Source organism: Fundulus heteroclitus, chromosome 8 (genome assembly GCF_011125445.2).
Source record: "Fundulus heteroclitus isolate FHET01 chromosome 8, MU-UCD_Fhet_4.1, whole genome shotgun sequence".
Taxonomy (NCBI): domain Eukaryota; kingdom Metazoa; phylum Chordata; class Actinopteri; order Cyprinodontiformes; family Fundulidae; genus Fundulus; species Fundulus heteroclitus.
This window is the reverse complement of record NC_046368.1, coordinates 17,803,291-17,813,439: the sequence shown is the minus strand read 5'-3', so window position 1 is coordinate 17,813,439 and position 10,149 is coordinate 17,803,291.

Genomic DNA, 10,149 nt, shown 5'->3' with positions numbered 1-10,149 from the left:
ACACACTTTAGGCAGTTTAGCGTGACCAACTAACCTAGCTGTCATGTTTGAAATTGTGGTAGGAAGCCTTAGAGAACCCACACATGCACAGGGAGAACATGCAAACTTAATGAAGAAAGACCTATTCATACTGAGCCTGGTTCTACTGGAGGTTTTTCCTTCCCGTTCTTGGGGAGTTTTTCTTTCCACTGTCGCTTCATGCTTGCTCGGTATGAGGGATTGCTGCAAAGCCATGGACAATGCAGACGACTCCCCCTGTGGCTCTACGCTTCTTCAGGAGTGAATGCTGCTTGTCAGGACTTTGATGCAATCAACTGGGTTCCCTTATATAGGAATTATTTTGACCAATCTGTATAATCTGATTGAATTTGACTTTGGAAAGTGCCTTGAGATGACATGTTTCATGAATTGGCACTATATAAATAAATTTGAATTGAATTGAATTGAATTAAAAAAGCCAGGGCTGCAGTTAAAATATGTTTTGAATTTTTTTCACAATGATTTCTATTTTATTGATGTGCTTTTTTCCCCTATATTGCCCAGTCCTAATCTTTATTCAATTTTCATGGTTTATACCTCATTTCTTCTGAAAAGGGAGCGCAGTGATCCAAAAAGAAGTGGTTTGAGGTCTTCAGGATGAACAGAAGGGATTTAAAGAGGTCTCAAAAGAATTAGAAACTGGCCACAACCTCCACCTGCAGATGAAAAGTAGCCCACAAGTCGAGGACATTTGAAACAGCTGCCAACTAGCTCCGGTCTGGCCACCTAAGCAAGTTCACCCACATGATATCAAACGAAGTCTCCAAAACCCTAAAATGAAATCAAGTCACCTTCAGCAGAGACTTGCTGTTTATCTGAGACTGCATGCCAGTATAAACAGAAAGTCAATTAAAGTGATCAAACCAAAGTCAAGAAGGAGACTGTTCAAGTTTAGTCAGAGAGAATATAATCAAAGATCAAAAGTTGTGGAATAATGATCTTTAAAAAATGAGTCCAAACCTGAATTATTTAGAAACCAGATCAGAATACATGTTTAATGTAAACTAAGCAATGCAAGAAAATGACCTCAAACCAGATTTGAAGAACTGGAAGTGTCATGGTTTAGGGATTCTTTACCTCAGCAGGACTTGGTCAGCTCACCAACTTGTGGAAAATGTGAGACTATCTGTAAAAAAAAAATTAACCGTGATTCTGGACAATGACCCGAAACTTACCTGTAAATAATCTGAACAAAAGCCCAGATCATGAGCTCGCTGACAAGCTGTGGGGTGATTGGAAACAGTCTGAGCTGCTGAAAGTGAGCAATAACTTTCTGAATCTCACTGAAGTCAAGTCAGCTGAAAGGGGGTCATACTAACTTTGGGGGGCGGTATGTTCCAATTTTTGCCCAAGTTAGAAAACTGTTGTTGATATATTTAACAAGTAAAACTAGGTTCATTTTAGGTGTTTATCTGTAATTAAATCCCTGTTTTTTAATTAACAAAATAAGATTAGATATCAACATGTGAACATTTCTTTTAAAATAAATTATTTTCAATGTGGCATCCTTTTTTTTCTCTTACAATCATAGTTCAAGTTCTAGCTCTTCTTCCAGCGCTTCTTGTCAAACATTTGATCATGTTATGTGACTTTTTGGCCGCATTCGGAATATTTTTGTGCTAATTCTTTAAGATGTCTTGATATATTTTGCTTTAAAAATAATAAATTTGGAGTTTCTGGAGCATAGTATATGACTTCCAAGTCTGCTTTAGCCGCTCGGATAGTTTGCAGAATGTTTGGCAGCCTGTTTTTGGTTCTGCTGTCGGGCTTACTTGTAGAAAATATTTTGCTGAGGATTAGAAAATCAAACTGCATTTTGATTTTCCAACAGCCTGAGGAGTAAATATTGTTTTTCTGCAACACAGCCATTAGAGGGCGACGCTGAGACCATGTCCCCCTCACTCAGTGCTCCATGAGAAGCCCTGTGAAGACAGACATGGCATGCCTTCCATCAAGCCTGCTGATAAACACCCATTGTAATGATAAAACCTACAATGCAATCAAATGCCTCAACAGACAACTAACAGACACATAAAACTGAGGGTCTTCGAACAAGTACTTATTGTTTCCCAGCTTTTGCTTGACTTGAACGAGGGCAAGAAATAATTTGCCAAAGGCAAAGCAGCACCAAGGTGAAAACAAAGACAATTAGTAGGAGCTGCTGCCCCCAACTTGGGATCAGAGGACTCCAACCTCTCTCCTCATTCTCTCTCTCTCTCTCTCACACACACACACACACACACACACACACACACACACACACACACACACACACACACACACACACACACACACACACACACACAGATGAAATGGGCTGCTGAGGGGGCACCATGTGCGATGAGACTGCGGCGTTAACAGCCTTCCCCATAAAAGTGTTTTATCACGTATCTTGTAATGCGACACATTAAGGGTTGCTGTTGTTATTTCCAGCAAGGTCATTTTTTTCCCCCCACCACGCTTCCCCGTCGGTGCAAGGCTTGCTTCCTACCCGTGCATCGCCACCTCCCTCACGCTCTGCCCCCTCGCCGCTGGCAGCAGAGCGATATTGCGACATGATGGTGTTATCATACTCGTAAAAATGTGAGCATTGTGGAAACCTGGGCGTATTTAACGAAAAGGCTTGCAGGAGCTGGCCCACTTTCACCAACGCTGGAGGTTGTTTCATATCTGGGTTTGCGCGTCGGAGCCATCTTTACCCCTCTAGGCCCATGTGCACATTTTCTTTGTTCAAGGGCTTACAACTTCTGCACTGTGTGTAATAAACGGTGTTTACGTTCCCCTAGTCTGTGCTGTCGGTGAACTGCTTTTGAGCTTATCTCAGGATTATGAGCGTGTTGAACCTACTTTTATCTTTTATCTGCATTTCAGGCCTATCTTTGAATCCATTCAGCCATCATCTTAATGAACACGTAGATGTATTATTATTATTATTTTTTTATTATTCCTCTCTTCATATTTAAGTCCCCGAGCTTTTCCAGTAATCTCATCAGTTTGGCCTTACTCCCCCCCCCCAACCCTGCACCCCCCCACCCCCAACCCCATGCAACTCTCAGGCAGCTTCAGCAGTAATAAAAGAAATGCATAATCCAGTATTTAGAAATATGAGATTTGCTTGTGGGAAGCTGGCGAGCCCTGCTGGATTAGGAGCGGCCTTGCCTGGCCCAGGAGGAGGTAGCTCTGTGCCCCCCTGGTGATCAAGGCTCTGGATGGAAAGAAGAAAAAAAATATTTTTCCACCTTTAGTTGTGATTATTTCTTTGGAAATCAACTGCCAAAATATTTCTTCCCATTTCTTTTCCTGGACAAGGCTCTGATTGTGTGTGACCGGGTCTTACGCATGTGGGGAAGGTGGTGGTGGTGGTGGGGTGGCTTTCTAAAGGGGGTTTGATAGAGAAAAACAGGGTGTGTGTTCTAGTTATTTATGGCATCCACTATTTGAGATGATAGAACACAAAATTGGGCCCGCTTTTTTTCTTTTTCGCTATCCCATTTCACCGCACCCCCGCTCATTTATTTAATAACCTCTAAAATGCAAATCCGTATGCACACATGCATCGCGGACAATGCTGTCGATGTGGATTTTATGTAAAACGTGCCCATAACTCTAGTCGTACGATGTAACACATGAGTTCATGTGGTTTCATTACTTAAAAGGGTTTTTCGTTTGTTTGGGATTCGTATGCATATGTGTGGATGTGTGCTCGCGTGTGCGGTAATGCCAGTGTTTGCACATGAGCATATGCATGTGGCTGGGGGTTAAGTAGATGGAAGGAATGGTTTTTAGTGAAGCCGTGTGCTTGTTTGTGTCACGCCGGCACACGGCTGACTTCAGGATTGCGGGAAATGCTAAGTAGGAAGAGGCATTAAATAATAAGATAGCCTTTCATTGACATTAGAGTAATCCAAATATTGTTTTTTTTTTATTCTTGTTTGTTGGGGTTTCTCTCTATCAAACAGAATCAAAAATGTCAAATGATTTCTAATAGAATGAGAAAAATAAATGTTTTACATGACCTCCACGCCGATGTTTGCCTTCAAAATTATTTTGATTATGCATAGCTGTATTTTCAGTCATTTCTTGTTTTTTTTTGTTTTTTTTTAAAGACACATGTTTAGTGTGTCAGAGCAAACATATATCACTGACTACAGCTCAAAAAAGCAGACAACAACAACAAAAAGCATACTCCCAAGGTTTCTGCATCCGACCAGCCCAAAAATAAAGAATGTTGTGCATCTCAGCTCCAAGTTTTACAAACTGTTTTTAGGATAAGCCAGTGGTGAAGGATGTTCTTAAATCTACAAGGTATAAGGCGTATTACAACAGAGGTGAGCCAACCGAGTCCTGCACAAAGTTCAGTCAGGTGTTAGTACAGGATGTGGAACCGTTTTGGTTCCACATCCTGTTTTAGTCTTTTTGTACATTTGCGATTATTTTAATTGATTTTATCTGTATATTTATTTTATTGTTTCTTTTTTCTCATTTACTTATTTTTTTGTATGGCTGTTAAATGGACCGATATGTGTTGACAATGACAATGATGAAGAAGAAGAAGAAGAAGAGGATGATGATGATGATATAAGATTTAGTTAAACTTTATTATAATGCAAATTCACAAGACCATCCTCGTAATGTCCAGAAATGTACACAGCTCCTCTTCCTACATGCAACACTACTCTTATGGGTCCACTATCAGAATAAGTAAACTATCAAAGGGACAGAATAATAAGTAACAAGCTTTTCTTGTATATATGCTGAGCAAAAAAAAAAAAAAAAAAAAAAAAAAAAACACAACCCAATATTTCTGCAGTTTAAGCTTTTGTAATGTTTTAGAAAAATTATTTGTTGAAGGAAAAAAAAAATGGATTGCAATATTATGCAGGTGCTGAAACCAGGTTTTTCCCATTTTTCATCTTTACACCCTCAATGCTGCTATATAAATGTACACATGTAAGTATGTTCCCATATGTAGAGTAAGTGTGTTTATGTATGCACATATATAGGCATGAACATGTGTAGATCTGTAATATATGTGTGTATATCTTTATTTTTGTTTGTATGAATATATATATATATATATATATATATATATATATATATATATATATATATATATATATATATATATGCATAATAGTTTTTTTGTTTTTTTCTTGTTTATATACTGCTGAGTCTCTAGATTTGTGGACTGAATACAGTAGGCAAATATAAGCCTCGGCTTCAGCCTTTTACTTTTTTGGTAAATGATTTGTTTATAGAATTGTTCTCCATCTTTTTTTTGCACTGTTTCAAATTTACCAAAAATAAATCAAATCAGATCAATAATCATGCAAACAACATGGATCATACACACACAAAACAACTTCAAATTTTCTTGTAATAATGTAGAAATAATAATTATACTAATTATATAGCGCCTTGCAAAGGTTTTCATACTCCTTGAACTTTTACAAATTTTAGTAAGCAAGCAGAAGCATCAAACAGTTTATGTATTTATTTTTTGGAGCGTACCTGTGAAGAGAAGGTAAACGGACACATGGATTTCAGAACCTCTCACAAATAGTAATTGGAAAAAGATGCGAGGTGCATTTGTATTAAGCCCTCTTTATTCTGCTACCCCTGAATAAAATCAATCTTCTTTCAAAGTCACCTATTAATAAAACACATCGCTGGTGTGTGGAGGCCTCAGAGGATTGTTAAACAGCATTATTGAACAAACAGCATCATGAACACCAAGGTAAAGGTCAGGCATACAGTTGCGGTTTAAAGCAGGGCAAGGTTTTAAAACAAAATCCCACACGCAATATATGTGTGTGTGTGTATGGGGTACGTGTGCCTTCGTACTCTTTTGCTTGTCTAGTCTGTATCAGACACTTGAGTCTATTGGATTGAGATTCATTCGCTATTTAAGGGTCAGGGTTCGGGCCACGTGACGGTTGAATGCTTCACTGATCAATACCTCCGCCACACATCCTGCCTGACCCCGACATTTCGTCACCGTAAATTCCCAAGTTACCTTTTTTCTCTCCACGCTTTCCACCCCCGTCTCCTCATTCTTCTTCCTCTTATTTTCCTTCTCAAGTCATTTAAGGAAGTGATGGAGTCAAGGGGGAGCACTTTGTTAGATCTAAATGCATCTAATGCAGCCAGGGACGGGGGTTTGATGGCTAATGCTTGGAAATTCAATGAAATGGTTTTGTCTTGGGAGAGATATCCCACAGCTGAGGAAGGGGCTTTTGGTCTCTCACCTTTTTAGGATCAGATTTGTTCGAGTTGCTGATATAAAACAGGGGTTTGGGAGTTAGAGTCATTGCTGCATAACTATTCCTCGCAAAAGCCTTTTATACTACTGTTCTCATATTTTGCCACATTAAAATCCTAAATCAACCACAAATTATTTTATTTTACTGGGATTTTTCCCCCCAACCTTTCATCACTTCAGAAAGGTCAGAGACAAAGTCGTTGATGTTACAAAATGTTGCCTTAGGAGAAGAAAGGCAAGAAGAAAGTTGCTGGTGAAAGAAAGTCCTAAGAAGCAGTACTGTTTGATGTTTGCCACAAGTGGGGGGTGAAAAAGCACTCATCAAGGAAAAGGCGTTTTTGAAAGATGAGACCAAAATGAATCTGTGAGTGTGGTGGAAAACTAGCACTGCATATCACAATGAACACACCGTTCCTATGGTGAAACAGTGGTGGCAGCACCATGCTGTGGGGCGACTCTTCTTTTCTAGCTTGAACCTCTATAGTAGTCAGAGTTAATGATGAAGATGACTGGAGGCAAAGGGAATAAACCTGTTAGATGCTGCAAAAGACTTGAGGATAGTGACTCTGGAAAACTGCAATGAAATCGTTTAGGTTGAAGCATACTCAGGTGTCAGAATGGCTTAGTCAAAGTACAGACCAAAATCGAATTGAGAAAAGTCTTTTAAAGAGAAGAAGTCTTGAAAACTGATGTCCAAAACCACTTTTAATTTAATCTAACTGAGCATGAGATATTTGGATCTGAATACAAAACGTATTCCACACTTTTCAGATTTTTATTTGGGAAAAATTTCTAAATCCATTAATTATTATTTTTTCACGTCATACGTTGTGTTGATCTAGCACATAAAATCTGAATAAAATGTATGTGATTTTTTTGGACTGACTCTTTTAATTCCTGGACTGTGCCCTCTTTAAAGGTGTCATGTTAAATGCTTATCAAAAAAAGACCAAAAAAAAATTGAATTATGATAAAATAAGGTTATATACACCAAGCCTCCATCTTGATAGTGTCATTTTTGAGGTTAGATAAGGATCCAGCGCTGGGCGCGATGAGCAGATATAAATAGAAGTGGTGCCATCTACTGACAGTATCGCAGAACTATCATAATGCTGGTTTGCTTAATTAATAAATCGCTTGCAAATAATGCCAAACTGAGCCTGACCCTCTACAATGCCTCACGGTAATGCAGCAGCTCGGCATGATCAAAGACCAACCATTATTAATTAAATACATGGATCTACAGCAACTTTAAGAGCCTCATATCAGAAAACGTTCTCACGTCAACTCTGCAGTCACGTCTGAACAATCTGCAGCATTAGTTTCCGGTTCAGTGAACACCAACGTTCATACTGTATTTCCAGCAAAATTATCTTTTAGCGTTTTTTTCCCCCACTAGATCTTGGACCGTCATTTTTTTTCGCTGCAAAGATGCTAATAGCCGTTAGCTGCTTCCCTGTTTTATCCCCTGGTACTCATGCACAGTGTTGTACTTTCTCTGTTATTAAAAATAAAACTGAAAGGCTTTATTTACTAACAAGCTGAGCAAAAATAAAGCATAAAACACCAAAATAACAACCAATATACGAGCAGGATGTGATAATCTTTCATAAAAACTTTGTATGCGACCAGAGGGAGCTACTGACATATAGATTTTAAAAAGTCAAAGGACGTGGCTATGCACCTTTAAGTTATTATTCTTTGAAGTTTTTCTTTTGCTCTTGTCAACTACTTAGTGATTTCTGCCCTTAGTTTAGGCTATTATACTGGACGATACTGTACGTATGGTTACATTTCTGTGTTTCCTTGCTGTCTACCCAGTCTGTTATTCACCTTTCCCCCTGCTCTATACCTTCATTACTCTCAGCTGTTTTCCATAATCATTCGATTACCTCCACCTGCTCGCCATGCTTTCTCTCCCACTCCTCCCCAGTATGTAAACAGCCTATTTCTCATGTTATTCTACTTCCGGTTTGTTTCCCTGTCTGTGCGCTGTGCCCTGCTTTTCCCGTGCTCTGTTTTTTGTGAGTTTTTGATTCCTCATTAAAGATTCACTTCTGGTCACTTTGATGTTCTGCATTTGGGTCCTCCTTCCACCAAACCTGACAATGTAATCGTAAAATACCAGATGTAAAATATATTAAGAAGTTCAAAATGTGTGAATACTTTACATATATATATATATATATATACTATATCAGAACATTTAAATCCAAATACAATACTTGCTTAGTACATTTAAGGTGGTTTATTGAAATAAATTGAAACATTTAGTCCCAGCCAGGATTCCAATGTAGCTCAGCACATCTGCATGTCCTTTGTGCCCTTCTCACATCCTTCATCTTCATCTTCATCCCATGAAAATTACAAACCAGCTACTCCTTCATCTCCTAACATGTCTGCTCCACATACCCCGCTCCCTCCTTTCCTCCACCTTTTCGTTTCTTCCATTCGTCTTTTCCGACCATCCTGAGTCGTTCTGTGCTGCATGTCACGCTGTTCAGACATCTGCCTGCCTGACTGTTTTGATATAGTAGCATAGGGTGGTGCCTGATGACAAAGGTCAGGGACAAACAGTCTATTCAATCCACTCATCATTATTAGGGGTATCAATAAATTTGGATGGAAGACAACACCTTGAACTCTGAGCCTTTAACCTCAGCCTAAATTTATCTCTTTTTATCCTTTTTCACCCCCTGTTGCTTGGTGACAAAAGGTGTCTCTTCCTCAGCGTCTTCATCTCGCGGTCTCCTGCGTCTGCTCTGAGAGCGCAACAGCTCCATTAGCTGAATGAGGTTAAACGCTTCCTCTCTACATATGCAAGACTCTGAAATGCAGAGCGTTATATGAATAATGACCCGAGTATCTTGTTGCACTGTGGTGTGTTTTTCAAGAAAACAGAGAGCTGCTCTGCTTGGATACACAAAAGTCCTAACCTGTGCAGCAATATTAATAAAAAACAGACATGGAGAAGATTAAAAAAAGCTGAAAAAGACTCAATTAAATCAATATATACTGTCCTATGTTTGGTCACAGCATGTCAACTGAGAGATTCAAGTAAAGACTGACCAACAGCGAAAAGATGTGAGAATCTGCTTGGCCTTTTGTAAATATAGCTTTCCAAAAGTTGTGCACCACCCTGTACCGTGCTCCTGTATGAACAATAGTTCAGCTTCTCCCTCTTGTCTTTGTCCCTGATCTCTCTCTCCCCACCCTCCCCACCCCCAGAAACCAAATTATAAAATCATCGAGAGCATGATGAGATTGCTGCTCCGTTATTAATCTTCAATAAATACATCTTGACCCAGGGATTAAGTGTATGCCCTCTCCACCCCCTTGTCCTCTCCATCCGCAGTCACCCCCTCCTACCCCGGCAGACACAGCACCACTCATCTCTCCAGAAATCCTGTGACATGAATTATGATAAAAATGGGGGAAAGAAAACAACAGCCAAGTGTTGCGGGAGAGAAAAAGAGCGAGAGAGAGAGAAAAAGAGCGAGAGAGAGAGAGAGAGAGAGAGAGAGAGAGAGAGAGAGAGAGAGAGAGAGAGAGAGAGAGAGAGAGAGAGAGAGAGAGAGCAGCTGGAACAAATGTTCCAACCCGGATTGAGAGATGCCACCGCTGATGACACCAGCTTTGGCTCTGGTAGTTAGGCCATTAGGTTGGATGGAAATGTCTTTTTTTTTTCCTCTGGAAAAGATACACAGGACAGCGGAAACAGGGTAAAATCTAAACATGAGTACTGATTTCTACTACTTTCATGCAAAATGGGTTGGCTAAAGTAAATATTCGATAACATTACGATACATATGCAGTACATATTCTGACACAGAGCGGCTGTGAAAACA